Source organism: Chinchilla lanigera, unplaced genomic scaffold (genome assembly GCF_000276665.1).
Source record: "Chinchilla lanigera isolate Chin_1 unplaced genomic scaffold, ChiLan1.0 scaffold00052, whole genome shotgun sequence".
NCBI lineage: Eukaryota > Metazoa > Chordata > Mammalia > Rodentia > Chinchillidae > Chinchilla > Chinchilla lanigera.
The window spans coordinates 1,419,207-1,436,313 of NW_004955453.1; the positions used below are offsets into that span (position 1 = coordinate 1,419,207).

A 17,107-nucleotide genomic window follows, 5' to 3' on the forward strand; every position below is an offset into this window, starting at 1 on the left:
CAACTCCCAAGAGTTCCGAGGAAGCCCAAGTTCAACAACAATCCAGGTGTTTGCAAGCCAGGCATTCCCCATTCTGAAAGGGCGCTCAGGGTATCGATAGCTGCACTTAACAAAAGCAGAGAAATTAAAGCCGGCGGAGGAAGGAAGGGCGCCCCACTGGTCTCCACCTGTGTTCTGCTTTCAGCTGAGCACCGTGGTCCTCGCTTCTCTATCTCCATGTTCACGGGCTGTCTTAGGTCTTCTTCCAAGTCAGCGGCAGTTGCCTTTTTTGAGGGTGTGGATCCCTCCGGAATCTGATAAAGGCTCTGAGCTGTCCCTGTTGGCAATCGAGACACGTGTAGCGGTTTGCATAGAACCTCAGGGTCTCCCAGTCCCAGGGAAAGCCGTGCCTGCCGGGTTCAAGGGTGCAGGGGGTGCACACCGGCTTTCTACCGGCAAAAGCTGCGCTCCTCAGGCCCCAGCTGCACCCGTGTTCCGTGGTACTGCATCAAGATATCCTCCAGCAGTGCTTTTTATGATTCATCCCATCAAATGCTGAACACAGGTGAGGCTCAGACACGAAGGGACCACAGGGTAGAGGGGTCCTGGGCAATGACTGAGTCCAAAAAAAAAAAAGAAAGAAAAAATCCAGGTTGTGTTTGCTAAGGGCAAAGTCCAAGGCTGCCTGGGGATGCAGGCAGGGAGTAAGAAGGGTCAGAATGAGGTGACCCTCACCTGTAAGCACCTTGGGTGGAGGGAGGGCACAACCAGCTGCTGGCAGCACATGGTGAGTGACAGGAGGGGTACAGTGAGACCTGGGCCGGCCGCCAGTTCTTCCTCTGCCCAGTGCAGCACTTGGCTCCCGTCCTTCCGCACCCCTCCTGGCACGCCCACATCTGCCTCACCCATACCTGCCTTGGAGACCTGCCTCCCTGCAATGGAAACGTGAGCCCTGTAGCTGGGTGCCCTGCGCCGCACGCTCGGAGACAAAAGACCTGCCCCACAGACCCCGAGGCCTGTACTGTGCTTTACTGCTGAGCCTTCTGGAGGCCAGCTGCTCACCTCTCAGAAAGGGGGCCCCAAGGTATTGACTCCGGCCAGCTCTCCTCTGACCTTAGTGGCCCTTCAGTCTGAGAGGGCAGGCAGCCCGAGGTCAGGAGGGCAATGTGAAAACAGCCTGGAATGAGGGGTCAAAGACCCCATCCTCAGCATCAAAAATGTTCACAGAGAAGTCCCATGCTGGAGGCCTCCAACCCATACAGGAGGAAAGGGAAGCCCCAGGGGCTAAAGGACGGGCTCTGGCGGATTCTGACAGAAGGAAGGACGGAAAGAAAGAAGGGGGAGGGGAGGGAAGCCTGCTAGGAGCCCAGCTGAGGAAGGGTGCAGGCCACCTCTCCGAGTCCCTGGGGCCCATGCCAGCCCAGACGCCCCTGTGGCCCTGCTCTCCCCTGATGGGTCAGCAACAGGTGCCACGTCCAGGTGAACCAATCCACAGGTTCAGAGAAGGGCCAGCTGGCCAGGACAGCTTCTGAGAACCAAGAAACTCGCAAGCCTCGCGGGGGCAGGTCGCACAAAGGACAGTTGTGTGCTGGCTCACTGACATTCAGGGGCCAAGTGACAGCAGAGGCGCAGGGAGGGGGGACACGCAGTTGTTGAAGGGCAGCTTCATTTCCCCGGAAATCCTGTGCTTGGGCTCTGGCCTTTCCCGCCCGCTCCTCCTGATTCTCCTTGAGCATGCCTCTCCCTCTCCGTCTCCGTCTCTGAGAGCCTGCGGAGACGCTGGCTCCATCATCACTGACCGGGAAAGGTTGAGATCCAAGGGAACTAATTTATGCAAAATGCTATTCGTCCATAGAATTGAAATGTTTCTGTTCGTAGAGAGGATCAAAGTAACCAGCTCTTTGCATAGATCTTTTTCTGACCCAAAAAAAAGAATGAAGTACATGGTCCCAGTGAGATTCTCTGTCCATGGACTCAACCAACCTCAGATCAAAAATATGCGGAGAAAAAAATACAGCGTGAGTACTGAACATGAGCAGACCTTCTCTTCGTTGTATTCCCTAAACTGCACGGCACGACAACTATGTACACAGAACCTATGCTATTAGTACTTTAAATAAGCTACAGATGCTGTAAAGTACATGGGAGGACATGAGCAAACTGCATCTGAAAACCTGGGTTCTGGTGTCCCAGGGGTCCTGGCGTCCCTGCCCTGTCCCGAAGGGCAGTCTGCCCAGTCAACTCTAAATAACAAGCTAACAAAGCGAGAGGCCCCGGGTGCACAGATAGGAAAAGGAGAGCTTTGCTGATTAGATTGAAAAGGTCTTCAAAGTCCAAGTACTGCTCTGCAAAGGCTCTTGAAATAAACAATGGTGGAATCTTTCTTCACTCACACCTTTTATCCCCCAGCCCCCAGGAATGTTAAAAATGCCTCATCTGTCCTCAGCCTGCCAGAAGGAGGAGGAGGAGGAGGGGAAGGCTGTTCCTTCTGAGAGGGGAGCAGGCCCTTTCAGAATCGAAGATGCGGCTCGTTTCCCTCTCTATCCGTCCACATTCCCAGGCTTTACCTCACTGGCTGCTGACCTCACCCACCCCCAGCCCTGTGTTGACCGAGCCAGCGTGGGCTGCAGGGACACTCGGTGGGCGCAGAGGCTTTCAGAGACGTTGCTCACAGCCTCACGCTCAGCGGCCGTTCTCCTTTCCCTGCCCGGGCCATCTGCTGGTTACTGAGGTTCCCTGACCCGGAGCCCGCTGGGACCGCAGGCACGGTTAATACTGCTGGTCACTGGCTGGAGACTGTCCAAACCAGCCTGGAGGCCACACTGTCAAGGCCACCAGCTTTAGCTGCTATGTCCCAAGGACGTCTGAAAGCCGATCTCCCCACAGATGTGAGGCCCTGGGATCCAAGGCCAGCACACAGCTCCACAGTCAGCCAAGGGGGGCACCAGGGGCTAGGGCACGGCCTGCTCCCCCAGCGACTCCGGAGAGCACAACACTGGACACGCCACTGACCGCACACTTCCGAATGGTTAACTGGATATTATGTGAATTTCACCCCAAAACCAAGCAAGGAGGCACACAGGAAAGTGTGACATTTCCCAGTCCAATCGTGGTCCCCAAATTCAGTGTTTTAGCTTTTAGTCACTGTGGCAAAACACCTGCGAGAGTCAACTTGTAAAGAAAAGGTTTATCTTAGTGGTCTCAAAGAGCCCTTCAGCCCGGGGTCCTCTGGCCCTGTTGCTCTGGGCCTGGGGTGGCATAGCAGGAGCGCAAAAGAAAAAGCTACTGACCAAAAGGTGGCTGGGAAGCAGACAGGAGAGGCTGGGGTCCCAGTTTCCCCTCCAAGGACACACCCCAGTGACCCACTTCCCTGTACTGGGCCCACCTGTTAACAGCCCACCAAACCCCACAGTGCTGTGGGCGAAGGACCAGGCTTCCTCACGGGAGCCTCGGTGTGTATGGAGCGGGCAGGGAGACAAATCCCAGGTACAGCAGAGTCAGAATTGCTGGTGACTCCGGCGAGGTCCAAGCAGGCGGTGCCTGGTCCCCTGGGAAAAGTGTGGAGTCCAGCTACCACGGCTTATACACCCTCCTTTCAGACTGTCCAATGCAATCCTTCGTTCTGTACTGAACTTTCAAATACATTTACCATTCCAAAAACATAACTTCACCTGTTTATTTCTATGTTTCCACAGCTCACATTTGTGGCTCTCTACCTTAATCATTGCTATGTAGGACTTGGTGACACAGTGTCTGTTCTTGGGTTGTCACCCTCCCGGGAAGGGTGGCCTGGGGTGTCCAGGCCTGGGCGTGGCTCCTTAACAGCCTTTCGGGCTGGACTGGACTGAGGTTCTCTCTGGAGCTCATCTGTCAAGTGGGCAGGACGTGCAGGTGTTCTGAGCCACCACAGGGGGGTTACTGAAGCCACCCTGGGCTGGAGCTCAGCCCTCCCAGGCATCTTAGTACGGTGGGAACAATTTCGGGGTCAGGTCTTCTGCACCTGTCTGCGGCCTCGGCCTCCCACCTGCTCCTTGGCTGACTCTCCCTGCCCAGCTGTGTGGGAACCAAGCCAGGTGATCCCTACACCTGGCCCATCCCTGTGCCCAGCGACATCCATGCACTTCTGTCGTGCTCACAGCGGGACCAATGAGTCCCAGAACCCACACGGCAGGAATGACACACCAGTCCCAAGATCAGGCCCCAGCAAAGCTCCAGATGCGGAACCAGACCCAGAGAAGAGAGCCCCTCGAGGTGACTGGGGGAAATCGGGCCTTGAACTTAAGAAGCACTCAAAACACACTCAGTTATGTCTAGGGGAAAAAATTGCTTGGAAGGCTGTGGGGAGTCTTTCTAAATGCAGTGAAGGCCTTGAGCTTCGCCCTCACAGGCACCTGGAGACCGCCTGTGGTCCACCTGCTGTCCCAGGGCACCAAGGGAGGCTCCCAGAAGCTGGTACGCCCAGGACACAGACAGCAGGCAGAGCCTCCCTCCAGCCTCCTCTTCCCAGGCGCCTTGCTGGGTCAGTAATCCTGGCACAGGGCCAAAGAAAGCAAAGCACAGAATGCCACCCAGGGAACTGCAGAGCCAGAGAGGGGTCCCTCTGTTCTCCTCTGCCTGGCACAGAACAGGGCCCGCTCCACTGAAGTCCACCCTGGCCCAGATTCTAGAGGCAAGACCATTCCTGGCAGCACTGTCCAGGAACCTGCCACGTTTCTCGGGAGAAGCAAGCTGCAGCACTTGTCCGTGGGTTTCGGGAACCCCACTCTCTGGCCCCGAGTGCCAGGCCAGAAGAATGCTAGGAATGTGGACGGCTCTCAGCAGGCTTCACCGAAACCCAAACAGACAGCCCTCCAGGCAGGGACTGCACTTATAAGGCAAGGGTCTGCTGCTGGTGGCTTCCCAGATCAAGTCTCTCAAACCCCAGGGGCCTTGTGGCTGAGGCCTGGCCCTGGTGCCAGCCAGCCCCTGAATTCCTCACCTCTCCAGGCACCCACCTTGGAGACACTGCGCCGGGGAACACAGCCCAGCTGTAAAAGATGGGGAGAGAACAAATCCTAGTGAGTCTCCCTCAGCGTAGCAGGACAGTCAGGGTTAAAGTAAACCCTGCAACAACCCCCGTGGCTGTCTGCTTTATTTGTCTGGAAGGGCTTTCAGAAACTCAAACCTGCCTCACAACTGCTTCTCAACTTCTCCTCCAAGCTCAGCTCCCAGTGCCGAGCTCAGCTGCCTCAACCCTGTCTACCTGGACAGGGGCTCCTTGGGGGGCTCTTAAATGAAGGTGGCGCAGCACGGGTGGGCAACCCTACCCCTGCCCGCTGACATGGCAGCGTGCCCACTACCGCCAGGCAAGAGTCAAGGTCAACAACAGCCTGGCATAACCAAGATCACTGCACCAGCACCTTCCTCGAGCACACCAGCTAACACTTCCTCCTGACGTTCTCTGACGCTGTGTTTCAAGGACAAGTGTCCTCCCGCCCCCCACCTCCAGCCCCGGGGTGGTGGGACAGGGGTGACCCGTAACTGCTGGGCGGCATGGAGCTCTCTCTTCACTGGGTGCCATTGTCAGGCAGCTCCCACAACCTCTTTCCTTGTGGGGACAATAGCTCCTTTGTGCAAACACACAAGGACAGCCAACCTGGGCCCTGTCCTGGCTGCCAGGGAGTGGACAGGCGGGACAGGCTGCTGGTCAGGTTTCTCAGCAGAATGAGGACTGGAATTCACCTCAAGTAAGCAAGTGAGGGGCCGCCCCGGGCACACGCAGGTGCCGGCTTCCCAGCCGCCTCGTGGGCAAGGACCCACCTTCCCAGGCTGGGGACGCATCGGGGGCTGAAGATAGCAAGAGGGAGCTGCCTGCAGCGACTGTAAAAGGCCGAGGTGTCCCCGGAGCTACTTCTCCTGCTTCTGCATGCGTGGGACCTGTCACCCGCTCAGGCCCGGCAGGGCGCAGGGGCACCACACCACATCCCAGCACCACGATGGCACCACCACTCATCACCTACCTTGGAGAGGACGCCGTCGCTTCCCGACGTCAGTCAGAGCGGAGCCCCAGGATCCGGCCGTCTGTCCAGGAGAGGAGGGAGGTGCTGTGAGAGGGAAGGGCAGCGTGAGCAAGATTCAGGGAGGGGACCCTGCTCCGAGGCATACAGGACGGTGGAGGGCGCTCCGTGTGACACCCAGGCCCCTGCCTGGCCCCGCTGGTGGGTGCAGTGGCAGCACGGCCTCCATAGTGGCCCCTTCCTGGCCCACCTTGCTGGAAGGAGCCCTCACTCCAGGGCACAGCAGCCCTGCCAGCCTGTGTCAGTGCCGGAGCCCATGACCAGTGCACTGGACCAAGGTCCCTGCTCACCCCACATCCAGCTCGGGACAGCTCTGCAGAGTCGTCCTAGGCCGGAGCTGCCGTGGGGCTGGCGAAGGGCTTTGCGGAGGCTGCAGCAGCCCATCCAGCGCCCCAGGTGGCCGCCGTCCTGGCGATCCCCTAACTTCCCCACCAGCTTGGTCCGTCACAGTTGGCTCTGTGACAGCAGCTTATTCTGCCCGCTTCCCCCGTCTCCTGCCACCTGGCAATGTTAGTGCAAAACCCAGGCCCGGGGGAATGGTGAGGTCCCCTCCTCAGACCCTGGGAGAAGGCTCGTGTCCGCCGAAAGTCTACACGGCTCCAGAGCTGACATTTTGAAAGCAGATTTGACCACCAACAGCCAGACAGGGAAGGATGGAAGGAGGCTGTCACCAGGAGCCCCCAACCCCCAGCCCGACTTCCTTTGTGGCTGTCATAGGCACCCGGGACCTTGTAGGCTGGGAAAGGGGGCAGCTTCCTTCTGGAACCTTCCTGTCCCTGAGGCCACTCCATCTGCAAGGCCCTAGTCCGCTTAGACCCGCATCTGTGAGGCATCTAACAAGTGACTTAAGAGCATCACAGATCCCCAAGAAGGCAACAGCTGCGCCCTGGGGTGCTGGGCAGCTGCTTAGCTTCCAGGACAGTCTGTCCCCTGGGGCTGCAGCTCATGCCCAACTGGGAAGTGATTTCAGGATGCTCAGAAGGGTATGCAGGGAACTCGCCCATCGGGACCCCAACACGGTCCCGTAGGAAAAGGTTCACAGTGGATGGAGACCAGCCTCCTAAACACACAGGATGTGTGACAACACTGGTGCAGGAGACGCACGGCTGTCGTCAGTGCACACCAGAAAAGGGCTACAACACAGACACGAGGAAACACATTTGCAAGTGTGACGCAAGATTTCCATCCCAGAGAAACCTTGGAGGAGGTGGGTGTGAGGTGGGGAGAGCCTGCTATGGCCCTGGGACTGTGCCTAGAGAGAGGCCTGTTCACCGCCAGGGTCCACCCGGCAGCCCCAGCTCTCCACTCTATGAAGCAACAGCCATCAATTATGGGGGCGATGGGCCAGAGTCCCTAGGAGAGCACCCCATGGCACTGTGATCCACAGTGGTCAGCTGTCTCAGCCTAGACTCCTCTGGGACTGGTCAGCTCCCTTGGCTAGGCTCAAAGTCAGCATTTGCTGAAAAACTCCAAGTGCCACCTGCTCTCAAGTCCGAAGAGTGGCCAGGCTTCTATCTGGACAAAGTGAGACATCCATACTCTTTCTACAGCCGCATTTACCACGCTGTGTGCACCGCTGCTTTAAGTGCTGACTCTCAGCATCTCTGGACAAGGGCCATAGAAACAATCAGGTTCTCTAGGCAGAGACCTTTCCTTATGGCCCCACAGTCCCTATGCAGTATGTCACCCATAGGTCTTAGGCAGGGGCTGGAGGAGTGTGGGACAGCTGGCTGGGACTTCAATGTTAGATGGGGCTGTATGACAGTTCCTGCTCCATCTCTTGAAGTCCAAGGTCGCTGGACAGGGACCAGCTCTCCTGAGAAGAAAGGGCACACCGGGAAGCCTCCACACCCCAGAGACCCTACCAGCCCCTATAGCCCCCAAAGTCAACCATGAGATTTAATGCAGGAGGACCAAGTTAGCACATGGTCTGAGATGCCTAATTCTCTGATTATGTGTTTGTTTCTGTGTTGTCATTAGCCAGACTTTCCAGGGGACTCTCCACAAACCACTTTGCCAAGAAGACTACAGGAGTCTAAAAGCACTGGTGTCTTCTGCCACAGCCCCACGGAAGAGGCATTTATGGCCCCTGTGTACCTTTCATAGTGGCCGTCTCAACACCAGCTTTTATGGTCTCAGCAGATGCAAAGCTGCAGAGCTGGTCCTACCTGAGCCTTGAGGACTGGAAAGCTGGATGGATAATGACAGGAGGCCAGGGTCCTCACCTCCATGTTCAGATAGGAAGGTACTTCACAAAAAGAGACGGCAACTCCCAAATCCTCATTCCACTACAGTGACCACCAAGATACTCAGCCAGGACCTCCATTTCCCAAGCTATGGGCTGAATTGTGTCCCTGAAAAGTCCCTCTTGTTGGTGTCTTAAGCCCCAGGACCTCAGCATGAACAGAACCTTCTCTGGGGAAAGGCTTTTGAAGGAGTGACCAGGATGAAGTGAGAATAGGGGACTAGTCCAGCGTGACTCAGTGGTTTGGTAAAAAACAGACACTGAGAGACAGACAGGAGACCATATGAACATGGACAGCGGTGGGTGATGCTCCCATGGCTCAAGAACCAGGAGCCACTGGCATGTACCAGGAGCGGCAGATTCTCTCTCACAGCCCCAAGGAGAGACTAACATGCCTGCCCCTTGATCTTGGACTTCTCACCTTCAGATTGCTAAGAAAGGAAATTTCTGTTGTCCAAGCCATGAGGAAGTTTGTGGTTCTCTGTTCAGACCGTCCTATGATACAAATACATCATACCTTTCATTCCTGTCTGCAAAATAGGAAAGGAACGTGTATGGGCCTGCCAGTTCCCAAGACTGCTAAAGGAAAGTGCTCTGCAAACGACTCTTCAGGTAGGACCTGGGTGGCTTCCCAGTCTTAGCCAGCACTCTCTGAACGTGGCCATGGCTTGATCCCCAGAGATCCTGGAGGCAGAGATGAAGCAACTGTATGGCAGCCCTGGGTACCTGCAAAGCTCACTGGTCCACTCCTTAGATTACAGTCACTGCAGTTGACACTGACGGATCCATCAAAGAGGTCGCTTCTGCATCTGCTGACACCTGGATTGGAACCTCTCTGTGGCAAGAATTGAGTCCCCTTCCTCCCCACCTGTCCCATCCACAAGTGCTGGAGTACAACTAAATGAAGTCTTGTCCTGTAGCAGAGGTAGGCTGTGGCCTATGGGCCAAATCCAATCTGACTACTTGTCTTTGTCAAGCAAGTGAACAAGGACTGTTTGTACATTTTTAAGTAGTAAGAGAGTGAGGACAGGAATCGAAAGATTAATTCATAATATGAGACCTATGTAAAGTTCAGACTGCAGTCTATAACTAAGTTTATTGTACAAGCCACATCCATCGTTTTGCATCTTCTCTGAGCTACTTTTGTGCCATAGCCAGAACAGCTTCAAGGAGCTAGAGGCCCAAAGCTGGAAATATTTGCTCCCTTGCCTTTTACAGACAGGTCTGTGGGCACCATTCTGTGATGGTTCCACTTACACAATGGCCATGGGCCAGGCGGCTGCAGGTTCAAGCCAGAGGGCAGCAGTATCCACTCACCAGCACAGAAGGCTGGCCAAGTATGGTGGCCAAGGGAATCAGAAAAGAAATGGAAGGAGGAATGTAAAGTATGGAGGGTGAGGTCAGAGGCGGAGGCAGGAATAGACCTGACATCCGCTTCTAAGCTTCTATCTAGAGCTGGTTCTGACCTCCAAAGAGGAGAGCCATTCCTGATCTCTGGGCAGAACAGTGGCTCCCAGCACCTTGCCAAATGCAGGCCAGCTCAACCGGGTGACCAGCAGGTGACATCTGAGGCTGGACTGGGGTTCTCCAGCCTTGCAATGGATTTAACCCCACGTTTCTCATTGTTCGTAGGAAAAGACTGTTCCACAAAACTGAGAAAATAACCATCAACACTCTCAGAACTGACACTCAAAATGTATTTATGCAAGGGATGGATGAGACAGCCAAGAGAAAGTGAATGAAATCTCAACTGATGTGCACAGTTACATTTCTCTTACACTCAAACATAGAACTGGTTTGCTCACCTGTCCTACACTCACATCGTACAGAGAATGGGATGAGGAGTGGGATGTAATCTTTCTCTTTCTCGCATTAAGCCCATACTGAACACTAAGTACAGTCAGGCAAAAGATACCAAGAAACAACTGGCCGAGGTCCACTTCCTCTGCATGGCCACCCTGTGGTTCTGCACGTGGGGAGCCTCTGCCTGGAACCTGGGTAGGATCTAGCGACGGCTTCTTAAGACCTGCAGCCACCCTCTCTGAGTGCCTTTCCTTCCTGGCATCTGTACGTGCACTGGTGCCCCCTCTTCTGCCCTCATGGTGCCAGGCCTGCTGGCCACACCTGTGGCTCCTTCCTCCTTCCCCCTGGGCTTCTGTTCTCACAGGGTGGAGCTGGTGGCACTTGTTAAGGAAATGTCTATGAAATTAATTATTACATAAACTAGTGGTCATGAGCGAGCGAAGTGGCTTCCATGACAACTCAAGTGGAAAATTTTAGAAAAACTCAGTAAAGGTGAGTCACTTAAAACTGTGCTCAAACTGAGCAAGAAGCATCTGAAGAAAAAACAAACTCTCCTGGATTTGGGCTTTGTCACTTTGTCATCTCTGTGCTCTGCTTTCAACTGGAAACCAAAGATGCTGCATCCTTTGGAGCCAAATTCACCTCAGGAAAGACCTGCACCCAGCAGTTAGGAAGACGGTAGATAAGGTGCATTTGCTTTTTCCGTTTCAAAAAAAAAGCTATTTATTCTCCCGAGCTTAGACTAACGTTTTCAATTTACTGGCCAATCACTTCTGGGCCTTCACAATGGGGCCTGGTTCAGAGTTCTGGGCTCCACCAGTGGGCTGAAGGTTTTGACCTAACATTTGGATAACTGCCACCTAAAAGCTGGTGAAGACATGCTTCCCCTAGGGCTGTGTGCTTTGAGTCTGACACTGAACCTTCTCTCGGGAATCAGTGGGGCAGCACCACAACTGGGGACCTTCAAGGAGGAGCCAGCTGCCCCTGAGCTAGGAGGCAGCCTGGTAAATGGGGGGGTCTCGAGTTCATCAATAATTCACATTTCAGACTCGTCTTGTGACCTTGTCTAAATTACCTAAGGTCTCCAGGCCCTGGTTTTTGGAGTGTAAAAGAGGGATCTCTATAAAAATATATCCAGTGTGGGTTTTCCTTCTTTTCCCTTCTCTATTCACCCACGGACCATTCAGAGGGCAAGGACACTGTCTTTTTCTTCCTTGAAACATCAAATATCAGACAGTTGGTGACAAACACACAGCAGAACCCTAAGGAAACTCTTGTGACATCGAGGTTAGGAATTTAATTTGTTGCACTGAGTAAGGAAGTGGTTCTCGAATACTAGCATGGACCAAGTCGCCTGGACAACTTCCTGCACGGACTGCTGCGCCCTCCCTTGAGTCCCCCAGCAGACGCCTTTCTAACATGTGCCCTGGGGACACTAGGGACCCCTGGGGGTAACACGCTGTAGTGCTCTTTGATAAGGTGCCTTTGCATGGGCCCCTCTACTGTTTTCCTCAACACACCTGTGGGGTGGGTGAGACAGGTGTCACCCGGCCCCCTTGGCAGAGAGGAACAGCACTCCAATGGCCTTGCCCAGATCATGACCCAGTGTCCTGTAAAGCCAGCATCCATGGCCTTGATAAGCAGAGGAATGGCCCACAGAGGAAACAACCTGGAGACAAAGCGGGCTGCAGAACACTAGGCTGGGGCCCAGGGCTGCGCCTCCTTCCTCCTTCCCCTCCTCCCCAACGGACTACAAAATCCGCAAGTCCAGAAGTTGGAGGAAGGCAGATATCCTGCCTGAAGCAGATGAAGGAAGCTTATGGCCACAAGTCGGGGAAGAGTTTCCGCCTCCAACCAAGGCTGAAGAGGCTGAAAACAATTCAGAAAAGTCAGACTCAAATCCTGGCTCTGCCCAGGCTGGAGCTGGGGAGTCGCTGGACCTCCTAGCTGGCTGATGAGACGAGGTCCACACCACCATGGACCCTCAGCTCACTGGGGCCCACCAGGTGCTGCCTTCTTCTTCCACACAGTCACCCCTGAGAGCGTGGAGAGCTGCTCCTGACCAGGACCACCAGGACCACGGGGACAGAGCGCTGGGGTCCTCCCTCCTGTCAGTCAAATCTTCACTTTAGGAACAGTGAAAGAGGCAAGAGAAGAAAAATGCAGCTAGGGACACCCAGGGCAGCTTTTCAGTGGGATCCAAATTCCTCCCATGCCTGACACTGGGACTTCTCTCCTCAGCTTTGCAAAGCAGCAGAGGGCCTCCTCTTACAGCTGGACTATGGGGACATTCACAGTTTAGAAAGCCTAGCCAGGTGCACCCCTGTAATCCCAGCACTCTGCAAGGCTGAGGCAGGGGGATTCCAAGTTTGAGCCCCGCTGGGGCAACTTAGTGAGACTCTGTCTCAACATAAAAAATAAAAAGGGCTGAGGTGTAGCTCAATGGGAAGGACCTCGGTTGAATCCTCACCATCACACAAACACAGAAAGAGTGGAAATTACTTCATAAGAGCAGCAAATGATTTGTAATCCATTAATCTGAGGACACACCACAGACTCCCCCTTCAGATCACAGGTGCTCAAATCAGATGTGGAAACTGAGCCAGAGGAGAATCACTGGCCAAAAATGTTTGCTGAAGCACAAAACCTGAATACTTTATTCTTTATTTTACTTCCAAATATCCCCTAGCCCACGAGCACAGCTGGCCGAGGGCGCAGGTGCATCTCCCTGGTGACTGCACAACCTCCTGCACTGCCAGGTTGAGGCGGCACAGAGCAGGGTCCTGGTCAGCCCCGCCAGCCCGCGGGCTTTGGGGACAAGGGGACACGAGGTTTGTCTCGTCCCTCACCCAAGGGAGCCCGAGCCTCTGTGATTAGCCTCTGCGCCCGCAAGCGTCCTGGATCTCCATTCAGTCTGACCCGAAATGAGGCATGAAAGGTCGGCACAGCTATAAACCCGGCGTTCCTCCCATGGCGGGGGCTCGCGGGGCTCCGAGGGAAGTGAGGTTAAAGAATGTCAACTTACAGCCGTGAAGCGCCACACGTGCCCCTCCAGTCCCCTCCAGCCCCCTCTTAGGAAGCCAGCGCGGCTGGTGCGACTAAGAAAGGCGTGAGCGCCGCACTCCAAGAAAGACTCCGTCAATGAAGCAGACAGCGAGACACCAAGTTGCTCATGCACAGAATAGCGCAGAAAGCAGCAGTTCCTGCAGGGGTCATGGAGAAGGGGCCGCCCGGGAGCTCAGCCATCTGGGCAGGGAGGGTGCCAGGCACAAGGCGGGTAATACTTCCCGTGCAGCTGAGGCACCACCACGCCCGCGTGCCTCTTCCTCCTCCGCTTGCCCTCTACCTAACCTGCCCAACATTCTAGGCACGGCAGTCCTGAAGGTGGACCCTTGTTCAGGGCCTGCTGGATGGAGCCGAAGGACTTCCCTGTCTCACAACCCTCAGGGGCCCGGCAGGAAGTAAGGGTTGTCACCTTGCTGACCCGCTGATGCGCCCAGCCCAGCTCTCCAGGAGCTGAGTCCTGGATGCGCTGCAGAGGACCCTGCGCCCCCTGATGCCAGGAGAGTTCTAAGACCCAGTCCTGAGGGACCCTGCAGCTCCTGGTGGCCAACCACTCACTGGAGCACTGCTTTTCCTCTTTCCTCAGTTCCCCCTCCCGGTCCCTCCTCCCACCTGCTGCCATCAGCCCTGTCCTCCAAAGCACCAGCACCCCCGTCCTCGGACCCCACTCTGCTTTTAAGGATCAGAAACCGGAACAGAAGGTAAATGCAAAGTAGGGGTTTGGGCCAAGCTTCGGACAAGCGGCTGAGTGATGGGAAGGGGCCCTCTTGGTCAGTGGTGGTCAAAGCCAGCCACTTTGCATTGTCAGAAAGTCCCCACTCAGAAGGCCAACCGAGTATTTTGTTCCATTAACAGGATACATTTATACTCAGCTAAATCTGGGAAAAACTCACAAAAGGTATTTGTACCCCAGTGGGCATTTTTATATCAAGAGTACACAGACTCAGCCTGGACTACTCCCAGGGGACCTGGGGCTGTGGGCTGGGCCTTGATCCTCGCGTGGGGCCGAGAGGCCAGCCCGGCACCCACTGTCACCCGCTCCAGGCCGGATGCAGCCCCCACAAAGCACCCGTGTCACTGCCGTGCCGGGTCTGCGTGGACATCACCTCCTCGGATCCCTCGAATCTGTGCTGCTTCCCCGTTCCTCCTGTGTTGTCACCGAACGGTGGCTTGCGGCGCTGCCTCACCCCTTGCAGCCCTGCAGGCCAATGCCTCGGTACAGTGACGGGAGAATCCCTTTGCCTGACCTTTTCAGTGTCCAGGGGCCACATGTCCCTGGATTGTGGCCCTCCAGCCTCAAGCGGAGCACTCCAACCTGCTCCTGCCCCACTCAGCCTTCCCCTCCATGGTCCGATCTCTTTACCTCCCCTCTACGAAGACTCTTGTGATTCCACTGAGGACCGATTTAGGCGACCAGGGCTGGGCAGGGCTTGAGCGTAACCCCAAGGGTGTGTGCTGGAGGCTTGGAACCCACAGTGGCAAGGCTCAGAGGTGGCAGGACTTTTAACAGCGGACCTAGTGGACAGTCACCAAGCTGCAGGGACGCTGGCTTTGAAAGGGGTTAACGCATTCTCACCAGAGTAAATGACAAAAAGAGCAAGGCAGGTCCTTGAATCTCTAGCTTCCTGTTTCACCACGCAACCCTCCCAAACTCCTACCACGATGCCTGTGATGCAGCCAGAGGCCCTCCACACCATGCCTTTGATATTCCAGAACCGTGAGCCAAATAAACCTCTTTTCTTTATCAAGTACCATGCCGTCAGTATTTCATTACAGCAACAGGGCACAAGGAAACCAGGTAATCCCTCCATCAAGATCCTTCAATCCAAAAGCGCAGGAGCTGGGATGTGACAGCTCTCTGGGGGAGATCAGTTGGCTGACCACAAACCCCACTGAAAACTGCACACCTTTTCTGCCCCATTCCTGACCTAGCTTCCCCTGCCACTTTCGGCACTCTTGATCTATCACGTGTTTGTTCCCTTTCTCTCCCGCCCAAATAATTGCCCACGAAGGGAAGATCTTTGTGCTGTGCACCTGAGCACCTGGCACCAGCTGGAGCCTGGCAAGCACTCAATGAATCTGTGTTAACAGATGACGTTTAGAGGAACCATGACATAGGCGGGTGAAGATAAGAGGGTGCAAACTCGGGGCCTCAAACCCCAGCAGGGTGGGCAGAAGAAACATTTGAAGGGGTCACTGTAGACCCTTCCCAAGGAGCCAGCGTCATTTCAATGAGCTCAGCGGTTCTCAGGGGCAGGAATCCACCTGCCTCAGCCAATAACCTGTCCCAGCCCCTAGGCCTGTGCCTGACTCACAGACATCCTGCACTGAGAGCATCTGTTACCTGACAGAAGAGAAAGCTCCCTGGGGACCAGGAACCAAGGACTGGAGACCTCCATCCAGCTCAGTTTCAGATCAGCTGGTCGCCCGCCCCCCAGCTGGTCTCTACTGAATATCTGCACCAGCCCGGCAGTCCCACTCCCCAGGCTCAGGGCAGTGTACCCTGGGCACGAACACAAAGGCTGCGCTTCTTCCTGCCACCCTCACCCCTCGGGGCCAGGTCTCCCTGCCCACGTGGAAGGCCTCCCCAGTTTGGCCCTCTTAGCACCCCCTGCCAACTCCCTTCACTCCAGCCACCCTTAAACTACGTGCTGCTCTGCATTAAGTGAGAGCCACCAGCTCACTCCAATGTGAAAGTGGACAGACCCAGCGGAATCACAGCTGTCCCCACGGGGCCACCAGCCAGCAAGATCGGGCCACACCCCTCCTCTCCCGGGTGAGACTCATCGCTGAGCCCGAGACCCAGGACCGTGAAGTGCAGTCCAGGAGGCTGCAATCTCCCGATGAAACCAGGAAGCCCAGTTCAATTTGAATTGAGGGTACAAGACAAGCAACTCTTTAGTATATGTCCCAAATACACCTGATTGTCTTCCACTTGTACTTGCTAACCCTGGCCCCCAAGAGGTCCAGCCTCATGGGAAGTGACAGGAGGTGGCCCCTGCTCCCGAGTAGTCAGGAGGGGGACTGGCAGCCGGACTTACAAGGCCCACTCCACGGTACTTCCTCTTAAAGAGCTGCTTTCTAAATACACAAGTAAGAAAAATTTCTGCTAACAATCAGAAGCGATTGTTTCAATATTTTTCCATTCCAGAATCATTCTGGGAGGACTCAGAAAGCAGTGATGATCACAACAGAGATTGCCATGGACACTGCTCACCTCCATCCCGAAATCATGACTTCACCTCGCATTCCTCTGCAACCCACTACAGATTGTTACCAAAGAATCCTTGTGCAAACAAACACCAGCCCTCTGCGGCTCAATGGCAGGAAATGTAGCAGCTTTTTCTAATTTTAACTTCCTCCAGGAATGCATGGGTTCTGAACACGCCCACACCCACATTCCTGTGCCTGGCTGCCGCCACCTCCACAGCCGAAAGCGCCCGCACCCGCTCATCACCCCACCAGGGGGGTCTGGGCCGGGCCGTGGGTCCTGTGGGCCAGCAAAGGGCTTCCAGGTTGGGGAAGCCACAGGCTCTGCCTTAGGAAGGCTGGGTCAGGTCCCCTGAAGACAGACAGGAGCCATGCCCATAGGCCTAGCCGGGCACCCAGGCCACCCCAGGGATGGCATGGAAAGGGAATTCTGCACGTCACTGCCCGCCCCGGGACAGACTGATTCAGAATGTCTTTTGCTGACTTTAAAGGCTCAGAGGCAGGGACAAATGGGCAGGTGCTGTTAGGACCAGCTTATTTCCCAGAAAGTTCAAAGAACTCCTGCAATTCAATAGATCAAAACCATGAAAAGGATCTTCCTATCAGCAGAACCCAGAAAAGCCAATAAACATCGGCTTATGGGAAACAGGAAAACCTAAAGTGAAAATAAATCAGATACCATCTTACACCCCCAGTGGAAAAGCAGGCAAGGTGGAAGAGCAGCTGGAGTGGAGGCCAGTTCCCACCGACA

At 55.2% G+C, this 17,107-nt stretch overlaps 1 protein-coding gene across 3 annotated transcripts in view; it reads right to left on the reverse strand.

The window, feature by feature from the left end:
- Nucleotides 1-6,062, reverse strand: part of Sh3bp4 (SH3-domain binding protein 4) — a 37,315-nt gene extending 31,253 nt beyond the window's left edge. Inside the window, exons 1-2 of one of the 3 annotated variants that reach the window (XM_005395328.2) lie at nucleotides 5,979-6,062; nucleotides 4,974-5,006 (exon numbers count right to left, since the gene is read on the reverse strand). The gene's annotated coding sequence lies outside the window, so the exon portion shown is untranslated. Of the gene's footprint in view, nucleotides 1-167; nucleotides 317-4,973; nucleotides 5,007-5,978 lie in introns of those variants that run through there. The other 2 variants (XM_005395325.2, XM_005395329.2) reach the window with 2 other exon arrangements.
- Between the last annotated feature and the right edge of the window lie 11,045 nt (nucleotides 6,063-17,107).